At 40.9% G+C, this 22,194-nt stretch overlaps 1 protein-coding gene across 2 annotated transcripts in view; it reads left to right on the forward strand.

Annotated features, from left to right (window-relative positions):
• The window catches only part of LOC124724436 (mitogen-activated protein kinase kinase kinase 4), a 209,989-nt gene that overhangs the window by 7,019 nt on the left and 180,776 nt on the right, over positions 1-22,194 (forward strand). The window lies entirely within an intron of this gene.

Consider the following 22,194-nt stretch of genomic DNA (forward strand, 5'->3'; position numbering starts at 1 on the left):
GTGGTTTGCAAATCATTATAAATGTAAGTAAATAGAATTTGTATCTCTTTGTAGGTGTGCCAGAGTTAAGGTCTTGATTCACAACAAAGTAATTCAAAGTGTAAGTGTTCACAGGTGCATAAAATTGTAACTCCACAGTGTCCTGCCAGATTTAAATTTCCAACTCACAGCGAAATAATTCATAATTCGAGTGTCAGCAGACACAGAAATTTCTAAGACCGAAATTAAGCTGCTGTAACACTGCCCAGAGTGACACAGATCCTGCCTCTTCAAACATGTCCAACACACTGACCCTGGATGGAGTTACAGAGGTGAAGGTCATCATAGAGGAAACTGCTTGTTGGGTGACCTGGTGAAATGAATGAGGGAGATAGTGTTGAGGTTCTAAAGAAGCGTGAGTAGGGTGTCCTCACCCTTGGTCCAGACCACGAAGTTGTCGTCAATGAATCTGAGCCAGATGAGGGGTCTGAAAATCTCTCTGTGGGTACAGTTAACAGCAACAATGGGGTGTTGTGAGTAGATGAGCTTATGGTCTTCAAAAAGCATGTTGAAGATAGGACTGTGGGGAATGGTGGGAATGAGAAGAAAGTGAGTCTCAGGGGAGAGCTCCAGGTACAGACTAAGAATTTGAGGAGGGAATGGAGATCCTGCTGGAACTCTGCAATGGGGTCACTGTAGAGGGTTTGTAAATGTATATATCTGACAGCTGGGGAGTCCCTCTGCAAGATTATCCCTGCATTTTGTACCATAGTGGTGGAGTCATTGCCATCAGGTAGAATTGCAGTTCTTTCTGAAGGTGAAAGTGTGATTTCCCAAAATCCCTCACCCTGGAAACCACAGTCTATCACCTAAAAACTTACCCTGACCTAACAGTCCTATCTGACTACAAAGACTGCACCACTGTGATTATGAACTGCAAGGAAGGGGGATTCCACCAACTGTCAGATACGCCCACCTACAAATTCATGTCACAGTGGCCCCTCTCCAGAATTCGAGCAGGATATCCAGTCCCTCAAATTCTTAGTTTCATCCCAGAACCTCTTCCCTGACGCTTTTCCCTTTCTCGTACCCACCCTTCTCCATATCCCTAGCTTCTACAGGCTTTCTAAACTCCATAAATCCAACCACCCAAGATGGCCCATTGTGTCTGATTATTGTGCCCCCCCCCCCCCCCCCCCCCCAGGACACTAGACACTTTGTGGTCTTGTGGACCAACACACCTGTTACTTCTAACCTACTTTCCTATATAAAAGACACCTACCTCCACTGACTCCACAATGCTTTCCCCTTTACCTTCCTGCACCTTGCTTGTCAATGTCGATGCTACCTCCCTCTACAGTAACATCCCCAATGCCCATGGCCTTACTGCTGTTGAACGCTGTCTTTCTCAGTGGCTAGTGGATTCCAGACCTACAAGCTCCCTCCTGGCCATCATGACCAACTATGTCCTCAGAAAACAGTTAATTCCACATTGAAGGCACCACCTACAAAGAAATCTGTGCTACACCGATAAGCAACTGCATGGTACCATCCTATGCCAACCTATTAATGGTCCATCTAGAAGACACCTTTCTAACCACCCAGAATTGCAAACCCCTCACCTGGTTCAGATTCATTGATGACAGCTTTGTGATCTGGATTGAGGGTGAGGACACCCTATCCACATTTCTCCAGAACCTCAACACTTTCTCCATGTGCATCATATGGTCCTCCTCAACCCAGCAAACCACCTTCCTCAATGTTGCCTCCACCTTAATGATGGCTACATCAGTAGCTCCATCCACATATGCCGAGGCTTTCATAGACTGAAATGATCTTCCAATTTTTTGCAGAAACATATCTCCTATGCCTTGTCTCTCCAGTCACCTACAATCTCCCACATGCACACTGTCAGGCCACAAAGGAGCACTCCCCTTATGACTCAGTACCACCTCAGACTGGAGCAACGGAGTCAGATAGCAGCTGCTGGGAAAAATAGAGCAGCAACAGAGAAGTAACCAATTTTGTGATGTTTTACAAGTTCCTAGCCAGGAGCAAATTATCTAGTTTCATCTGTGTGCTTTGGTGGTATAGTTTTTGAATTTATGCATGTTAATTTAATATTTACACTTCTTGCATTTTAGTTTGTGTCAGAAAGTAAACTAACTTGTTGACATGTTAAAAGTTCCTGATCAGGAGCGAATTATTGAGTCTCACCTGTATGATTCGGTAGTTCTTTTTGGAATCTCTCCATGTAAATCTTACTTATTAGACACAGTACTTGCATTTTCATCAGTGACTACAGAAGAGTTTTGAAGCACATGTTGATAGTCGTTTGTTTGTCTGCATAGTGTTTTTTTCCATTGTCTTTCGTGTGGTTAGGGACTGTGATTGCTGTCTGCAGATGTAAGCCGAGTTGGTGACATTTCGCTGTCAGCTCCAGGCTGTGTTGGCTTCGGTAATGCAGTTTGAGGCTGCAGTAGATGGGCATCACTGTCATAGACCGGCTTTGGGGATCCGATGGACATCCAGCATGACCCATGAGTGTGCCAGTTGGTCCGCACCATTGGCCAGCTCAGTTACTGCTCACATTAAGATTGATCTATCACCCGTGGTTGAGTGGGAGTTCACCTCGGGCATGGCAGTTTGTGAAAGACTCCCCAGGTGGTCAAATATAAAGCCTCCCAGGTTAGTCTGACAAACAGGTTCCAGGTGCTGTCTGTGGCTGACACTGTCCCTCAGCTAATGCAGTCTCTTTTCCTGTTTTAGAGGACACCAGTCAGCCTGCAGGATCTGGGAGCTCCAATGTTAGGTGCATTTTGGAGCCCCTTAGGGACGTGGCTGCTAATGAAGGGGAAAAAAGCCAATGTGCACTCAGTGTCCATACAGGGTAGAGTCATTCTAGGTGTAGAAGGGGGTCCTTCGGCATGCCATGAAGAGCACAGGGTGCAGCCAACTGCAGTTGGTGGCTCACGTCAGCACCAGTGATGTGTTTCACTTTGGATTGGAAGAGATTCTCTTTGGTTTCGGATGGCTATCAGAAGTGGTGAAGGCTGCCAGTCTTGAATATGAGATGAAAGTAGAGTTCACCCTTTGCAGCATAGTTGCCAGAACCGATTGCAGACCTCTGGTACAGAGCCAAGTGTAGGGTCTGAATTAGGGCCTCAGACAGTTTTGCAACCACGTAGGCTGCAGATTCCACAACTTGCGCCGTAGGGTGGTGGGGTTTCAAATTGTGCTAAATAGGTCAGAAGTCCATTGTGTGAAAGAGGCAGCTACACAGATAGTGAGGGCTGCATCTTTTTAGGTTAGAGGGTCTCAAGGAAAAACAAAAAAGTGCTTCAGTTTCAACAAGTGCAGATTGAAGAACCATCGGTATAACAGTTGTAAATTGTTGTGCTGGGGAAGTACCATAACTCCAGGTGGTGATAGAAAGCACTGATGTCCAAATCATTATAAGTACTGAAAGCTGGCTAACGCCGGAGATAAGTTAAGCAGAAATTTTTGTGAAGGACCTTCAACGGTGTTCAGAAAGGATAGATTAAATACAGTTGACAGTGGCATATTGTTGCTGTCAGAATTAGTTTATCATGTAGCGATATTGCAGTAGAAAGTCTCTGTGAGTTAGTATGGGTAGAGGTTATTCTTGGCAACCAGAATAAAATAATAATGGGATACTTTTATTGACCTCCCAACTTAGATGATACAACTGCTGAAAGGTTCAACAAAAACTTGTCTTATTTCTAACACATACCTGACTCATACAATTATAGTTGGTGGTGACTTCAATTTACCCTTGAAATGTTGGCCAAAGTACATATTTAAATATAGAGATAGGCATAAAACATCATCTGGAATTGTGGTAGACGCGTTCTCTGAAAATTTATTTTGAGATGTTAGCTCATGAGCCCACTCGAATAGTGAACGGTTGTGAAAACACGCTTTACGTCTTAGCAACAAAGTATCCAGAGCAAATAATGAGCATCAAAACGGATACAGGGATTAGTGAACACAGGGTTGTCGTAGAGAGACTGAATGCCATAACTCCCAAATCGTACAAAACTAAATGAAAAATATATCCATTCAGAAAAGCAGATAAAAATTTGCTTGACACAGTAGCAACTCTGGGTTTGTGGGGTGTGGCATAGGCGTGCTGGAATTGCCCAAGTCGGTCTGAATGCAGAATGAACCTGAATGGATGCAGGTATCAGACAAGCTGCTTATGTAAATGTCACCTGTCAGAATCATGTCCAGACATATTAGGGATCCCATATCACTCCAACTGCACACACTCCACATCATTGCAGAGCCTCCAACAGCTTGAACAGTCCCCTGCTGACATGTAGGGTCCATGGATTCATGAGGTTATCTCCATACCTGTACACATCCATCCACTTGATGCAATTTGAAATGAAACTTGTCTGACCAGGCAACATATTTTTCAGTCATCAACAGTCCAATGTCAGTGTTGACAGGCCCAGGTGAGGCGTAAAGCTTTGTGTCATGCAGTCATCAAGGGTACACGAGTGGGCCTTGGCTCTGAAAGCCTGTATTGATGATCTTTCGTTTAATTGGTGACATGCTGACACTTGTTGATGGCCCAGTATTGAAATCTGCAGCAATTTGCGAAAGGGTTGCACTACTGTCATGTTGAATGATTCTCTTTAGTCGTTGTTGGCCCTGTTCTTGCAAGATCTTTTTCCAGCTGCAGTGGTCTCGGAGATTTGATGTTTTACTGGACTCCTGATATACACAGTTCACTCGTGAAATGGTCGTGCGAGAAAATCCTCATTTCATTGCTACCTCGGAGATGCTGTGCCCCATTGCCTGTGTGCCGACTATAACACCATGTTCAAACTCACTTAAATCTTGCAGAAATAACGAATCTAACGACTATGCCAGACACTTGTTGCCTTATATAGGCTTTGCCGACCGCAGCACTGTATTCTGCTTGTTTAAGTATCTCTGTATTTGAATACGTATGCCTATACCAATTTCTTTGGCGCTTCAGTGTAGAATTACTTTCTTCAGAGTAGGGAAGCAACTTAAATCACATTATGAAAACAAGACTTCTGGTCCAGACTCTATACCAGTTACATTCCTATTAGAGTATGTTCATGCAGTAGCTCCATATTTAACTACCATGTACAACTACTCGCTCAACGAAATATTCTTGCCTAAAGACTGGAAAGCTGCACAGGTCACACCAATATTCAAGAAAGGTAATCAGAGTAATCCACTAAATTACATGCCCATGTCATTAACATCGATGTGCAGCAGGACTTTCTATCACATTGTACATTGTCTTTGAATGTTATGAATTACTTGAAGAGAATGGTGTACTGACACCTATAGTCAATACGAATGTAGGAAACATTGCTCTTGTGAAACACAATCAGTTCTTTACTCACGCAAAGTGTTGAGTGCTATTGACAAGAGATTTCACAGTGATTCGGTATTTCTAGATTTCCAAAAGTCTTTAGACACCATGCCTCACAAGCGGCATGTAATTAAATTGTGTGCTTATGGAATATCATCTGTTATGCGACTGGTTTCGTGATTCCTGTCAGAGAGGCCACAGTTGGAAGTAATTGACGGAAAGTCATCAAGTAAAACAGAAACGATTTCTGGCATTTCACAAGCTTGTGTTATAAGCTCTCTGCTGTTCCTGATCTATATAAACAATTTAGGAGACAATCTGAGCAGCAGTCTTAGGTTGTTTGCAGGTGACGCTGTTGCTATCCTCCTAGTAAAGTAATCAGAAAATCAAAAGAAGTTGCAAAATGATTTAGAAAAGGTATCTGGGTGGTGGGAAACTTGGCAATTGACCCTAAATAATGAAAAGCATGAGGTCATCCATGTGAGTGCTAGTAGGAATCCCTTAAACTTCGTAACAATATTGCAGAGATGCTGAGTTGCAGGTAGGCACAACAAAAAGGTATAATATTGTTATATTCCATCCTGGATTTTCCATTGTTTGATCCCTTAAACTTTGGGTACACAATAAATCAATCAAATCTAAAGGCTGTAAATTCAACTAAATACTTATTTAATTGGATAGATAAAAAAATCTACTCACCAAGCAGCAGCAGAACACACACATAAAAGACAGTTGTGATTGGAAAGCTTTCGGAGCCAGTGGCTCCTTCTTCGGGCAGAAGGGTTGAAGGGTGAAGGAAAAGGACTGGAGAGGTATAGGAAAAGGGGTAGATTTCAGGAAAACACCCAGAACTGCAGGCCAGGGGAGACTTACTGTATGGGATGAGAAGGAAAGAGATTTGAAAACTAAGTACTTACGAATCACAATTATGAATAACTTCAATTAAAAAGAACACACAGAAAATGTTATGGGTAAAGTGAACCAAAGACTTAGTTTTATTCGCTGAACACTTAGAAGATGCAAGAGGTCTACTAGACTGCCTACACTTTGCTTGTCTGTCCTCTTTTGGAGTGCTGCTGCATGATGTGGGATCCTTACCAGGTGGGGTTAACGGAGTGCACTGAGAAAGTTCGAAAAAGAGCAGCATGTTTTGTATTATGAGAAATAGGGGAGAGTGTCACAGACATGATGCAGGATTTGGAATGGGCATCGTTAAAACAGTCGTTTCTAATTGTGGCGGAATCTTCTCTTGAAATTTCAATCACCAACTTTCTCCTCTGAATGCAAAAATATTTTGTTGATGCCAACCTACACAGGGAGAAACGATCATCATAATAAAGTAAGGGAAATCGGAGCTCACCCATAAAAATGTAGGTATTTGTTTTTCCCTAATGCTGTTTAAGAGTGGAATTATTGTGAAGGTGGATTGATGAACCCTCTGACAGAGACTTAAGTGTGATTTGCGGAGTATCCATGTAGATGTAGATTCTCCACCAGGATTTAAACTACCTCTAGTCACTGAAATGCTTGATACCATTCTCATCCCTCCCACAACAGAATTCTGCTACTCACGGAAACTTTACAGTTTCCTTGTCCATCCCTACACCATGCCCCCAACCCCTTGCTTCGTGGCTCATATCCCTGCAATAGACTAAGAGGCATGACCTGTCCTATGCATCCTCCCACAACTACCTACTCCAGTCCTGTCACAACCATCTCCTACACCATCAGAAGGCAGGACTGCCTGTGAAAGCAGCCATATAATCTACCAAGTAAGCTGCAACCACTGTGTTGCTTTGTATGTGAGTGTGACTACAAACTAACCGCCTGTCCAAATGAATGGCCACTGCCACACTGTGACCAAGAAACAGCTGGCCCACCCAATTGCTGAACATGCCCCGAACACAAGCTACTTCATTTTAGTGACTGCTTCACAACCTGCGCCATTTGCATTCTTCTACAAACATCAGCTTTTTTGAATTTTGCAGGTGGGAACTTACCCTGCAACATATCCTTTGTTTTTTTAACCCCCTTGTCCTCAGCCTTCACTAGTGACTGTTCTCCACCTACTTATGCCCTTATCTGCTCACACTCCAGCACTATACGTGCTTTCTATCCCATCAACACACCTACTAGTCTTCTCTCCTCTCTACTTCTCTCCTATCCACCTTTGGTTTGCTTTGCCAAATGATTTCTTCCGGTAAGTCAATCTTCTGTGTGGCTTAACTAGTATAAATGTTAGTTCAAAGAGTTGTTCCAGATTCCTTCTCCATTCATTAACTAATTAAATACTGCACGTCCACACCAGTGCATCTATCAAAATAATCATCCCATGGAGCTCTTTAATTTGGTTTATCATGAGTTGCTGTACATTTAGTTCTTTATACTCCACACATGCAAGATGCGTCATGATGACTGTTTTATGCAATCTGCTAACGACACTTCTGACATGTCCAGACGCTGGCAGATCTTGGCAGGAGCACTTGGATCGTGCCGCCACTGATATGCTCTGGCAACATGCGTGTCAGGCTCCCGTCAAGCATCAGAGCAGCCTCCCATCTGCACGCAAACCAAGATGAGCAACATTGGATATCTTTCCAGTCTGTCTTGTCAGAAGCCTTTCTCCATGTATAACACTATCCTTTGTTGTACACTGTCCGCAGCCCGTGGTCTCGCGGTAGCGTTCTCGCTTCCCAAGAACGGGGTCCTGGGTTTGATTCCCAGTGGGCTCAGGGATTTTCACCTGCCTTGAGATGACTTGGTGTTATGGTGTTGTCTTCATCATCATTCATCCCCATTACGGTCAGAGGAAGGCAACAAACCACCTCCTCTAGGACCTTGCCTAGTCTGTCACTGTGGGTCTCCCGCATCATTCCCCTATGCTCTGTCAAGGAGTATGGGACATCATCATCATCATCATTATCATTGTTGTTGTTGTTGTACACCAATTTTGCAGTAGTCTTTGTTTCAGTAGGAATTTCTTTGCAGTGACTGTATACTATGGAGAGTCTCTTCCATCATGAACTGTTCTGATAGGTATTTATCTGTCCAGTGTAAGGTCAACTGTTCTTCTAAACTTGTGCCACATTTCTTCTACAAACTCCTGTCCTGAGGTAAATGTTTGAAATCCATCATTGAGATATTACACCACAGATCTTTTAACTTGTTCACTGAATACCTAAATCTTTACAATTGTTTTAGTTGCCCTTTGTACTTTGTTAATCATTGCTAAAACAGCACTATGCTCATTGATAAAAGTTTCAGTGTGGAGCTCTTCAAAAACAGACATTTTAAAGGTTTCTTGACAAATATTAACTTTATTATATCTTGCACAATTGTCCAATTTTGACCTTACAGGTCATTTTCAAGTACAGCCTGCAAAGACACGAAGAAAAAAAATACAGCAAGTACATATTTGGTTTACTGACATAGAAAAAATAATATTTTACAATGGACAGCCTAAAATTGAACTTACGAATATCAATATATAGTAAAATTATCCGATTATAAAATGGCAAGCACAGCCAATCTGAGAGCGAGCTCTTAACTTGCAAGTAGTAAAATTGAAACCAGAATTCTTACTGAGTGCAGTATAGTAATCTTCAAAACTAATGCCACATTATACATCACTGTATGTGCTCACTTTTGTTGTTAAATACCAATTGTCACTTCTGTCCACACGAGAAACAGTTACAGCAGTTTGAATCAATGCATCCATGCATGTGTCAGACTTAATGTACTGTATGTTGTTATAAGTATATATTTGAAGGCTAGAATTGTAAAATGCAAGTCCAGAACAAACAGAGTGGCAAATCATCAAATGCATTTGCAGAGTGGAGCAAAATCCAAGGAAAGGAGAAACTCTTCATTGCTGTTTGGGCGTAAAATAATTAGAAATATTACTTTGCCAGGTTGTACATAACTGCATAAGTAAACCAGTGACTACATAACTATGTATATATGACAAATGGGCTTACATTAGTTGGAAAGCGACATTTTACAACTAAAGGGAGCTCACATTTAGAGTCTGAATTGTTATTGTAACAAATGGCTCCGCCAGATGGCACATAAGCATAAAAATTTACATGATAAATAACAAAAATAAATATATATTTAGAAAAAGTGATGAGTTCTTTCCAATAGCAAAAAAGTGACATGTTGTACAACATTATTCTTTGCACACCAGTAAGCCAGACATATACCTGCTGTATCTTGGCACTGTTCCTTTGTAGGGTGCAGTTGCAAATTGGCCAACCATCAGAGATGTAACAAAGTGAATACTTGTCAACAACAGCTGATGTGGAAACATTTAATATGTCTTTTAACAAATATATGGCTATTTGTTTCCATTAGATCCAATATATTTTTACCATGAGTGGGCTTCTGAAGTATCTATTGTAGGTAGTTTTCAGAGAAGGCATTTGTTACTGTTTGGCATGATGTCATATCACACCCATCCCTTACAAAACTGCAATTATCCCAACTGATTGTTGGATGATTAATGTTTTCTACAGGAATAACAGTACGACAGGGAGCTTCGTACTACAGCAGTTGGCAGCCATATGCCTGATGTGACATGCCAAGTTTTTGCACCCTTGTAAAGATATGTTATTTAGATTGTAGTAATGGTGAATTTAGTGCAAATTACTCAATTAGTATGTGTATTAGCTTGTTTTTTAAGCTTACTATTGAAGGTATCACTTTTATGCATTATGCCAAAACAACACAGAAAGGTGGTAAGGTAGGGGTGTAATTATATTTTTTTACATTTTGGCGTAGTTAACTTAGAGAATCCTGTTTAATAGTCCTGTTTTTCTTTCCGGCAATTTAAGTAGAGCGTGCCTATTCATTATTAAGTTCATATTTCTGGAAAGTAGCGTGAATTTTAAATTGTTTTATTTAGAAATTTTTGCACTAGTAGCGTGTTTACATACGCTGTGCTTACATTAAAGTTGCATTCTGTTGTGAATAAGTTAATAAATAGACATTGCAGTTGAGTGAGTGCTGAGTTGTTCTTGTAAGCAGAAATAATTAATTTTTTACATTATATCATAGACTTGAAGTGATAACCTGTAGATCTAATTTTTGGTGCTCATAAATAGCAAATATTTGTGTATTGTAAAGTGTGTTAAGTGGTTTAATTCTATTTTTAAGCATTTGATCTGTGTTGTGGTGTGTAGTAAGTGTGGGTGTTGTCACAGGCTAGTCAGATGGAGTGGTATGTGTGGACTGTGAGTTGGAATGGCATTTTGGTGACTGTAGTAGTGAACTGAATGGGGAGTTCAACAAGGTTCTCCCATGGAACTGTGGGCTCAGGGAACAGCTCTTTAACTCCTCCATCTATACCTGGGCTTACAGTATGAAGTAAATTTGACTTGTTACTTGATATAGGATGGGAAGAGCCTCATCCAGCTGGAGGTCCAGTTGGGTACAGCAGACTACTAGCAAAGAAACTAGGTGTAGGTTGGTACGAAAATATAGTAGGAAGGAAAAGGCCTACCTGCTAGGTAGTACCCATTGGAGGGGTCTTGGCCAAAGGTACAGCACAAATTTGGAACAGGGTACCAAGCCACAAGAATTGTGAAACCAAGTGCATGCTTCAACTTGGTGACAGAAGAAGTAGGGAATTAGTGTGAAGATTTTAGCAAGGAGAACCAAGGCTATTGTAGGAAGGGGAGCAGGAAACAGCCTGGCTAAAGATGGCAATTACAGCATTAGGAGTAAACTGGATAAAATAGGTATAGCAACTACACACAGAAATGTGAGTTTTGTAGAGGTCCTAAAGCACTGTGGTCAGTCCTGGGTTAACACTATTGTGAGCGTATGAACACTTGAGTTGAGCAGACTGCTGCTGACTGAAATAGAATCTCGTATGAGTGTGGAGCCTGTTGCTGCAGTTGGGAGATACAGTAGACACAGCCTTCTTACTTTCAGTTCAAGTTCACGGGCACCGTGGACTGCAGTGACGCATTGTTGGCCAGATAGTGTCCTGGGTTTTTGATGGCAGGGTGGGATGGAGACAGTGTTGGTAAGCTTGTGGATCCTGACAACTCGTGTTCATCGCATCGGTGCAGTGCTGCTGCCAGTTGAATCGCATGTTACCAGAGAGAGATAGGTTTCCTGCTGCATCGAATATATGGCCATTTTTAAGACTGGCAGGCTTTTAAATCAAACACTGGACATTTTTATATTAATTTGTAGTATAACAATCACCAGAATTATGAAGGCAATTTTTCGAAGAAAAAAGTGCTTCTTATAGTCCCTAAAATACTGTGTACAGGGTGCTTCAAAATTAATATACAGGTTTTAAGGCTTTGTGGCACATATTACATTCATCTTACAATTATAAATAATACACCAAATGAAAGAGAAACACAAACAGTTTTTCTTACAATTATTCAGTGTGAACACCGATCACACATCAAGTCGATAGGCGAGTTGTGCCAAAACCTTTATCAATGTGTCAGGATTAACTGTTGCAATAACACTGTTTCTAAAGTCGGACAGATCAGCTAGTACACATGATCGTGTGTGAACGTGGAAGTCGTGCATAAAACGCTGTGTCAACCGGCCCCTTGCGTCCAATCCACCAGTCGGATGCAACGTCGTTTAACCAATGACTTACTGAGTTATGCCAGTGAGGCAACACACCGTCTTGCTCCCAAATAAAGATGTGTTGTTCAGCTTTTTTCCCATTGAGGCACGGGCCATAGCTGTAGCACATCAAGATAAGAAACATCAGTTACAGTTGATTCACCAAAAAAGAAAGGCACATAAACTTTCTGCGGGGATATTTCTTGAGGCTAAGTGTGAAAGACTCGCACTCGTTCAACACATTTTTCAGTCACTCTATGTTATTCCATGTTCTTCCCATTGTGTGCAGGTATACAAACAAAACTGTTTGAGTTTCTCTTTCATTTGATGTAACATTTACTATGTAAGTTGAACGTAATAAAGGCTACAATGTCTTGAAACCAGTATGTTCATTTTGAAACACTCTGTATACAAATGATCTGTCAAAAAAAGCATATGAATTAGTTACTTTTGTTGATGACATTAGTATTGTAATCAGTCCAAGAATACATGCAGCAACAGAGGAAATGGTAAACAATATTTTTAAAAGTATTATTGACTGGTTTTCTGTGAATGGTCTGACCCTCAATTTTAAAGTTTTAAGTATTCAGTTCTACATACCTGAAGGTACTACACCAGTGATAAATGTAACACATGGTGAGGAAATGATATATAGGGTGGAAACTTCAAAATTCGTTGGTGTCCATATTGACAAGAATTTAAACTGCAGAAAGCACATTCTGGAACTCCTAAAACAACATAGTTAAGCAACATTTGCACTTAGAATCATTGCAAATGTAGGGGTGAGACAAATTAATGAGTTGACGTATTTTGCATATTTTCATTCAATAACATCATATTCTGGGGTAACTCATCTTTAAGAAAGTCTTCACTGCACAAAAACCTGCTGAGAGATTAATATGTGGTGCTCACCCACGATCATCTTGTAGACATTTGTTTAAGAAGTTGGGCAATGACTACTGCCTCACAGTATATTTATTCCCTCGTGAAGTTTGTTGTAAATAATCCCCTGCAGCTCAGAAGGAACAGTGATGTACATAATTAATGTACATAATTACAATACCAGAGAGAAAAATGACATTTATTACTCTAGATTAAGGTGCACAATGCCATGACTAAAATTTGTGGTAACTTACCCAGTTATATAAAATGTCTGACTGAAAGCAAAGTAAAATTTCAAAACAATCTGATAAAGCTTCTCCTTGACAGCTCCTTCTATTCCATAGAAAATTTCTGTTATTGTGATGTGTACAAGGTGATAGGAATTACTAACTCACATCTGTATACTTAATTTAAAAAAGAAAATTATAAATGTTCAGCCTGTAACCATATTTACAAATTAATTTGCAATGTGAATGTAAGGTGGTTCTTTCCACATTGTTGTGATTTATTGTGCAAATGATCCATGGAATGTGGAAATAACTAGCCAAGTGAAATTTTCACTTAAGTTTTCAGTTAAATCTGTGTGTGTATCTGATGGCTGATAGAAAGATCCAGTTATAAGTTTATGTTCATCCTTAACATGGAGACTTGCTCAATCTGGCGTGTATTATCAGTTTCTGTTGTGATGAATTTTTAGTTTCTTGCGTATTTTAAAAAATTGACATCTATTTTCCATTGGCCTCTCCTTTTGATACAAACTTAAATTCTCTCTAGAAAACTCACTGTTATCAATTTCAGATTTAACCAGCTTTCTGTACCTAGTGTTATGTGAACTCCATTGCTTTTTATGATTGCTTTAAACTCTGAGACTTCGCTGTGAATTCTTCATATACACGTATGATATTTAATGGACACTATTCCCATTTAGGATGGCTCTACAGTTCTCAACCCTTTGACACAAATGTAGGAAGTCGCAGCCTATCTTCTCACAGAACCTTCGAAGTCTCCGGTTTAAGCGTTCCACTGAACTAAGAACCATGGGGCCTACCATCAATTCTGTAGATAATGATGCAGATTGTGAACTACTTTGAAACTGTGTGAGCAAGACTAGTATTGTCAACCTTCTCTGTCAGACACTGGAATGATTTAAGCGTGTCCTTGGAGCCCAAACAACAGGCATTGTTTGTTCTAACACACTCCTCAATATGCAGTTGATTGCACCCCATTCCCTCAATGGCTGTCTGAATAGGCTTTCCACCATGGTAAATGAGTCGCCCAGATATGCATATTGTTTGAAAATACACAATATATCACAACACGTGCATGAGTTTTAATGCAGTTAACGTGACAACCGTGTATAAATTTTACGTGTAGTTATAGGACCCAGATTTTTTAAGCAGATTTATCTGACACATGATTTTACTCTGATACAAAGGAAATACCAGTAGTTAGCTTTTATACATGCGTATAGTAAACAAACATGCAGAATGCATAGATTTAGAAATTAACTGGTTTTGTGACACCTTCTGCACTAGCATGCCGAAGATGAACATTGTAGCATCATAATACCTTACTAAAACAATGTAAATTGTGGAGCGCGAGGGAACATGTCTTCTAAGTGTGATGGCTAACAGTGCCACAATGTGACATTTGGGAGGCATGAATTTATTTGTGAGTTTGAATTTGGCTTGAAGAACGTAGCACTGAACTATGTGATTTATTTTTGTGATGATACCAGAATTATTGTCAAGATAATCATCATCATTTATGACTGTAAAAGTAATGCTTGCAAACGAAGTAAGTGTGCCAAGAAAGATTATTACAGAGTACCATGAAGATAAGCAGTTCATTGTTAAATATTTTCATTATGAACTCACTGACCGATTAAAATCTTCACTTTTGGATGGAGCTTAGTGCTATTTAAATACTGAAACTTCAATGAACTTTTGTGGGTTATTTTACATCTGTGGCTTGAAAATAATTTCAGCAGCATGTAGTTTGAATTCTTATTTCAGTGTCTTTATGTTCACAAATGTTAACAACAGTGAAGTGGAATAGATTGCTACTAACCACATGGAGGTGGTGCAGAGTGGCAATGGCAGAAGGGCACATTTCAGGTAGACTAGTAGACTAAGTTTATTGGACAAAGTACTTCCTCACACACACACACACACACACACACACACACACACACACACACACACACACACATTCACTCTCTCTCTCTCTCCCCCCTCTCCCCCCTCTCCCCCCTCTCCCTCCTTCTCCACCCTTCTCCCCCCTTCTCCCCCCTCTCCCCCTCTTCCCCCCTCCCTCCCCCTCGCATAAAAACTTACATTTCTGCGTCTTTTATGCACTACAATTGCCCTGGCCCATCGTCTGTGTCTTCTTCAGTGTCACAACAGTCCAGTGCTTGCCTCCTCCTTTTCTTTCTTGCGTCTTTTGTCATTTGCTGAGCAGATAACTCTGCTTCAAGTACACGAAGCTCATCCATTTCTGGCAGTCCTTTAGCTGTGTTCTGTCCAAATCTTACCCCTAACTTCTCCAGAACCTTAAGTCTTTCATAGTTCCCACCATTAAAAGCTATTACAACATCAGTCATTGCTAACTTTGGAGTCATAAGGCCAACAAATGCATTTTTAGGCACATGGCACCACACAACATTATTGAAGGACTCATTCATATTCTGGGTCGTCCCATGTAAACACTTCTATTAGTAGCTCAGGATGTGCCAAATCTCTGTAAATAGGTTTAATTGCCTCCATTACTGCCAAAAGAAGAGAATGTTTATGTGTAAATTCATGCAGGGGGAGGTGGAAAGAAAGCATGACACGGCTTTTCATTGGTTGATATTCGATGAGAGAAAGTGCTCCACACAGCTCTTTTCGTCTTCTTTAAATTGTCACAGATATCTCTAATGGCCTTCCCATAATATTCCTGTAATTTATCAATTACTTTGTCTGTTATTCTTCCAGCACATTTAATTGTCTTTCCATCAGACAGTTTTGTGTTACTCAGCTTGGTTTTTAGGTTTATTCGTAATGCCAACATCTGAGATGTAGCAGTAGGCAAAAAAACAAAGCAATTCACAGTCTTTTAGACCGTGTAGTTCCCAAGATATGACTGCTCAAATGTAGCAGTATATGCTTAGGCGCAAAATTTGACAGTGACACGTCAACATTCAAAATATTATTTTAAGGTCTCACAATTGTCTGATTTTAATGTATTAATATTAAAATGCTCAGGAAAGTCCAAAGTACACTATGGAATAGAAAACAGAAAATGTCAAATTTCAACAAATTTCGCGTACAATGTCCCCTTAAGTGTTTTCTTGTAACTCTTTTTGTAAATGTGCTCAGTTTAGGATATACTGTTGATTAAGATATTTAGTTTTTGGCTCTTGCTCCTTCATGAGAGGCCGTGTGTGTTATGGATGTGTTTTGAGATATGCCTTCTCAGTGGATATGTAGGCGGAGCAGATATTACCAGGACACGCTCAAGAAGAAAGGATTTTTACATACACCAAGTGGGGTCATGTGCATTCTCTCTGGTGTCTTGGTGTATATTAGCAGTTTCATTTTTGTAATGTACAGATGAGATTCTGTTTTCATGCAATGCCCAATTTTCACAGAAAATAGCTGTTTACTTTTTTATTACAAACAAAGTTCGATTTAAAGTGGAATTTTATGTTTACATTCTGTACAAAAGTCATATTTGTATTCTGTGGTACTTGGTTTAGTTGCCGGTATTAATAGAAATAAAAGAACTATAAAGAATAACTAGTAATCGAGCAGTGACTTACTTGCACAGCTGCATGGTTGTAGCAGACAGGGAACCTGCTGCAGGCTCACACCCAAAGTAGAGTGATTTGGGCAAAGATGATGAGGATTACAAATGTATCCAGCTTTAATAAGTGTTTGAGGATACAATGTTAAATCTAATATCGCATTAGACCAATGTGGGACCACTGTATCTGATTAACACATAAGATTCCACTTTAATTACACTTAGTTTGTAATTTTTCGTTTTAATATTTTGTGTGTGTGTGTGTGTGTGTGTGTGTGTGTGTGTAAAGGCATGATTAGCTAAGTGAATTAAAACCTCATGTAAAAGAAAGAGAGAAATTATATAATGTCCTGCAGAAATAAATAATGCAGGTAATATGATGAAAACTACACTCCTGGAAATGGAAAAAAGAACACATTGACACCGGTGTGTCAGACCCACCATACTTGCTCCGGACACTGCGAGAGGGCTGTACAAGCAATGATCACACGCACAGCACAGCGGAAACACCAGGAACCGCGGTGTTGGCCCTCGAATGGCGCTAGCTGCGCAGCATTTGTGCACCGCCGCCGTCAGTGTCAGCCAGTTTGCCGTGGCATACGGAGCTCCATCGCAGTCTTTAACACTGGTAGCATGCTGCGACAGCGTGGACGTGAACCGTATGTGCAGTTGACGGACTTTGAGCGAGGGCGTATAGTGGGCATGCGGGAGGCCGGGTGGACGTACCGCCGAATTGCTCAACACGTGGGGCGTGAGGTCTCCACAGTACATCGATGTTGTCGCCAGTGGCCGGCGGAAGGTGCACGTGCCCGTCGACCTGGGACCGGACCGCAGCGACGCACGGATGCACGCCAAGACCGTAGGATCCTACGCAGTGCCGTAGGGGACCGCACCGCCACTTCCCAGCAAATTCGGGACACTGTTGCTCCTGGGGTATCGGCGAGGACCATTCGCAACCGTCTCCATGAAGCTGGGCTACGGTCCCGCACACCGTTAGGCCGTCTTCCGCTCACGCCCCAACATCGTGCAGCCCGCCTCCAGTGGTGTCGCGACAGGCGTGAATGGAGGGACGAATGGAGACGTGTCGTCTTCAGCGATGAGAGTCGCTTCTGCCTTGGTGCCAATGATGGTCGTATGCGTGTTTGGCGCCGTGCAGGTGAGCGCCACAATCAGGACTGCATACGACCGAACACAGGGCCAACACCCGGCATCATGGTGTGGGGAGCGATCTCCTACACTGGCCGTACACCACTGGTGATCGTCGAGGGGACACTGAATAGTGCACGGTACATCCAAACCGTCATCGAACCCATCGTTCTACCATTCCTAGACCGGCAAGGGAACTTACTGTTCCAACAGGACAATGCACGTCTGCATGTATTCCGTGCCACCCAACGTGCTCTAGAAGGTGTAAGTCAACTACCCTGGCCAGCATGATCTCCGGATCTGTCCCCCATTGAGCATGTTTGGGACTGGATGAAGCGTCGTCTCATGCGGTCTGCACGTCCAGCACGAACGCTGGTCCAACTGAGGCGCCAGGTGGAAATGGCATGGCAAGCCGTTCCACAGGACTACATCCAGCATCTCTACGATCGTCTCCATGGGAGAATAGCAGCCTGCATTGCTGCGAAAGGTGGATATACACTGTACTAGTGCCGACATTGTGCATGCTCTGTTGCCTGTGTCAATGTGCCTGTGGTTCTGTCAGTGTGATCATGTGATGTATCTGACCCCAGGAATGTGTCAATAAAGTTTCCCCTTCCTGGGGAATTCACGGTGTTCTTATTTCAATTTCCAGGAGTTTATATGGAACATTGTCAAGTGGGAGATAGGACATCCAGTCCATCTGCAAGATTTTTTACAATTAAACTAAATGACCAGTTGTGACTGATAATTCACAAGCTGCAATACCTTTAACAGTCACTTTCTAAACATAACAGCAAGTGTAGAATTAAATGGTTAACTTGAAGAAGCAGGAGAACATATTAAAAAGGTCATTCCACAAACATTTAAGCAACTAGCAATAGCACCAGCAGCCCTCACTAAAATTGATACAGTTATAAAAATTCTAAAAAATGAAAGCTCAAGCGGTCTTGAAAATGGAATTTCAAACAGAATTCTGAAGAGTTTTTCCATCTTAATAAATAATGTGCTTAGTGATATGTGCAATGCATCACAGGTACAGGCGATTTTTGCAGACAGGTTAAAATGTGCAATTATTAAACCATTTCATAAGAAAGGTGACTAGACAGATGTAAACAATTGCCACTTTCCTTACTGACATGTTTTTCCAAAATATTCAAAAAAGTAATTTACTTGAGAGTAGTCGCACACTTAAGTGGAAACAATTTACTTAGCATATCACACTTTGGATGCCAGAAGTGTTGCTTGACTGAGAATGTTACTTATACATTCACTCATTAAATGGAACAAGCCTTAAATAATAATATATTGCTGGCTGGTATTATTTGTGATCTTTCCAAGGTGTTTGATTTTGTAGATCTTGTCACTTTCTTCAGAAAAACTCAAGTTTTATGGAATTGATGACTTTTCACACAGCTGGTGTGAATCATACTGAACAAACAGAATGCAAAAGATTGTGCTGCTTCAGACAATGTTAGAAAGGTAGAAAATTTTTGTGATCGGGGGAAAAAATATCAGTAAGCGAGTCCCATGGGATTCAATTCTGGCTCCATTTGTATTGCTTAAATATGTGAATGACCTTCCGCTTAGCAGTCAACAAACAGAATTGCTACTTTTTGCAGACAATACTAGTGTTATAGTAAATCCCATTGGAGTGAAAGTAGCAGAAGAGTCAGTAAATGATATTTTCTGAATAATTATTAAGTGGTTCTCAGAAAATGGACACTTCCTAAATTTTGAAAAAAGGGAAAAAAACTGCATTCAGTTCTGTACAAGAAATAGTTGAACCAACAGTTGATGTAGCACATGAGAAAGAGTCTGTAAATAGGGTGGAATGCTCCCAATATTTGGGAGTATGAGGTCGAATCCAAAATTTTTGGGACTGGTGCTGCCATCTGGAAAGTAGGAGTAGTAGAGCTTTGCACTGCTAGGTGGTGAGAGCTGCATATCTGATGAGTCAGTGTGCAGAGTGGCATTCAGCTGGGAGGACATGTTACGTGTCCACAGTGATTTCCGTAATACTCTGTGTTTAGTGTGTGGTGATTTTACGATGGGTCCACGAATAGAACAGTGTGTGTGTATCAAATTCTGTGCTAATCTCGTGAAAGTGCTACGGAGACCCTTGCAGTGATTCAACTGGATTTACGGTTATGACCCAGAGACAAAGCTACAATCGTCCCAGTGGAAGAGCCTGGACTTTCCAAGACCCAAAAAAGCGAGACAGGTGAAGAGCATGATCATCATTTTCTTTGATACCAAGGGAATTGTGCACAAAAAATTCGTCCCACCCAACCAAACAGTGAATTCAGAGTACTACTGTGACGTTTTGCGACGGCTCCGTGAAAACGTGTGGCGACGAAGGCCTGAACTTTGGCGTCAAAGGAACTGGCTGCTGCATCACAACAACACACCCTGTCACATGTCCTTGCTCACCAGGACCTTTTTGGCAAAAAACAACATGGTGTTTGTACCCCATCCACCGTACTTGCCAGATTTGGCACCTTGCGACTTTGCCCTATTCCCAAAACTGAAACTGAAGTTGAAAGGCTGTCGGTTTGAAATTCTAGAGAGGATTCCTGAAGCATCGCTGGCAGTGATAAACACCCTCAAAGAACAGGACTTCCAGAAAATGTTTCACCAGTGGCAGAAGCGCTGGGACTGGTGTGTACATGCGGATGGGAACTACTTCGAGGGTGATAGCGACCATTAGTCCAAAGGTAAGGTTTTCAACAGATGGCAGCACCAGTCCCAAAAACTTTGAATAGCACCTCGTATATATTGGTGAAAATTTGAACTGGAAGATGCATATTAGTGAACTTATCAAATAATTAGGTTCAGGTACTTTCACTCTACATGTAATTTCTAATTTTGGGAACAAATGTATCAACCTCCTGACATATTTTGCATATTTCCCATCAATAATGTTCCACGGAGTAATTTTCTGGGGTAAATCGTCACGTAAAAAGAAATTGTTCCTTCTTTACAGTCACTGTGCCGAGAATCTTCACCTTGTGTTATAGCACTGCAGGTAATCAGCTCACTTATAGTTGATTTAATGTAATTTGTGGTGTTCACCCATGGATGTCACATAGGTACCTCTTCAATGGCCTAGGCATTTTAACCGCCATCACAATACATAGGTTTGCTAATGAAATTCATCATGAGTAATCCATCACAAGCTGAGAACAACAATGATATTCATATCTACAACACTAGAGGGAAAAGTGACCTTTATTACCCATTGTTAAAACTGTTAGTGGTTCAGAATGGAGTTTAATATGCATTAACAAAAATTTTTTATCAGTTGTCCAAAAAAATAAAATGTCTGACCGGGTGCAAAGCAAATTTTAAATCTAATTTAAAATTGTGTCTCCTGGACAATGCCTACTAGTCTGTTGATGAATTTCTACTTAAAAACTGGTGGCTAGTAAAAAAAATTGAATGTAGTTGCATGAGTAGGACTAAAAATAACAATGTGTTCATTAACGTTAACGCTAATCTTGTGTATACATATCCTGTAAACTGACTTTCTCCACGTCATTTCAATAAAAGAATTGTTCAAATGATCTCTGTAGTGTGTAACTAACTTTATCAAACAAAGTTACATGCAATTAACCCTGTTTTATAGGCTTTGTTTGGCAATCCCTTTTTTGGTTCCTCTAAATCAGTAATGACAAATGGCAGTAGGGCTCTGTTCAAAAGCACATGGTCGGTTTCATTCCCTGCCCTTGTCCCATCTGTGTGCTCCGTCTATGATGGCCAAGTCAGCAGTGACCTGTTAATCCTAATCTTTCTTCCTTCACTTTTTCATATTAAGCTAGGTTTGTTATTCTATGTAACTTTGCCAAACAGGTTCCCAATGAGCCTTGCCATTGTCCCTTATTTACAGTCACTGTGCAGAGAATCTTCACCTTGTGTTATAGCACTTCAGGTAATCAGCTCACCTATACTTGATTTAGTTTAATTTGTGATGCAGTTGTGGTATAGCATCTCTTATTGTTGCATGTAAACTAATAGCTATGTAAAAGCAAAATGAAAACATTTTTAACAGTTGTGCTGTTGTATGCCTAACTTCCTAGTTCTTGCTTAAGATAAAGATGAGTATGGTAGAATTGAAGTTTAGGATTTTGACAGCCGTGAGAAATGTTGAGCTTGTTAGACATGAAGGGCAAACTTGACTTGGACAAGGATGGACCTTAGTCTTTCCAAAAAAGCAGTTGTTGACTGATTTAGGAAAACCACAGAGAACTTAAATTTAGAGTTATCCTTAATGTGAATCCAGTGCTTTAACCATTGTACTACATTAACTGGGTCTACTGTGGACTGGGAGATGAACATGTTATGTTTTCATTCTCAGCCACTCTTCAGTCTTGCTGCAGCTGTTGAACAGCTTGTTTCAGCAAGGGATGGCAGTGGAAGAAGAATAACAC

This window comes from Schistocerca piceifrons, chromosome 1, assembly GCF_021461385.2.
Source record: "Schistocerca piceifrons isolate TAMUIC-IGC-003096 chromosome 1, iqSchPice1.1, whole genome shotgun sequence".
NCBI lineage: Eukaryota > Metazoa > Arthropoda > Insecta > Orthoptera > Acrididae > Schistocerca > Schistocerca piceifrons.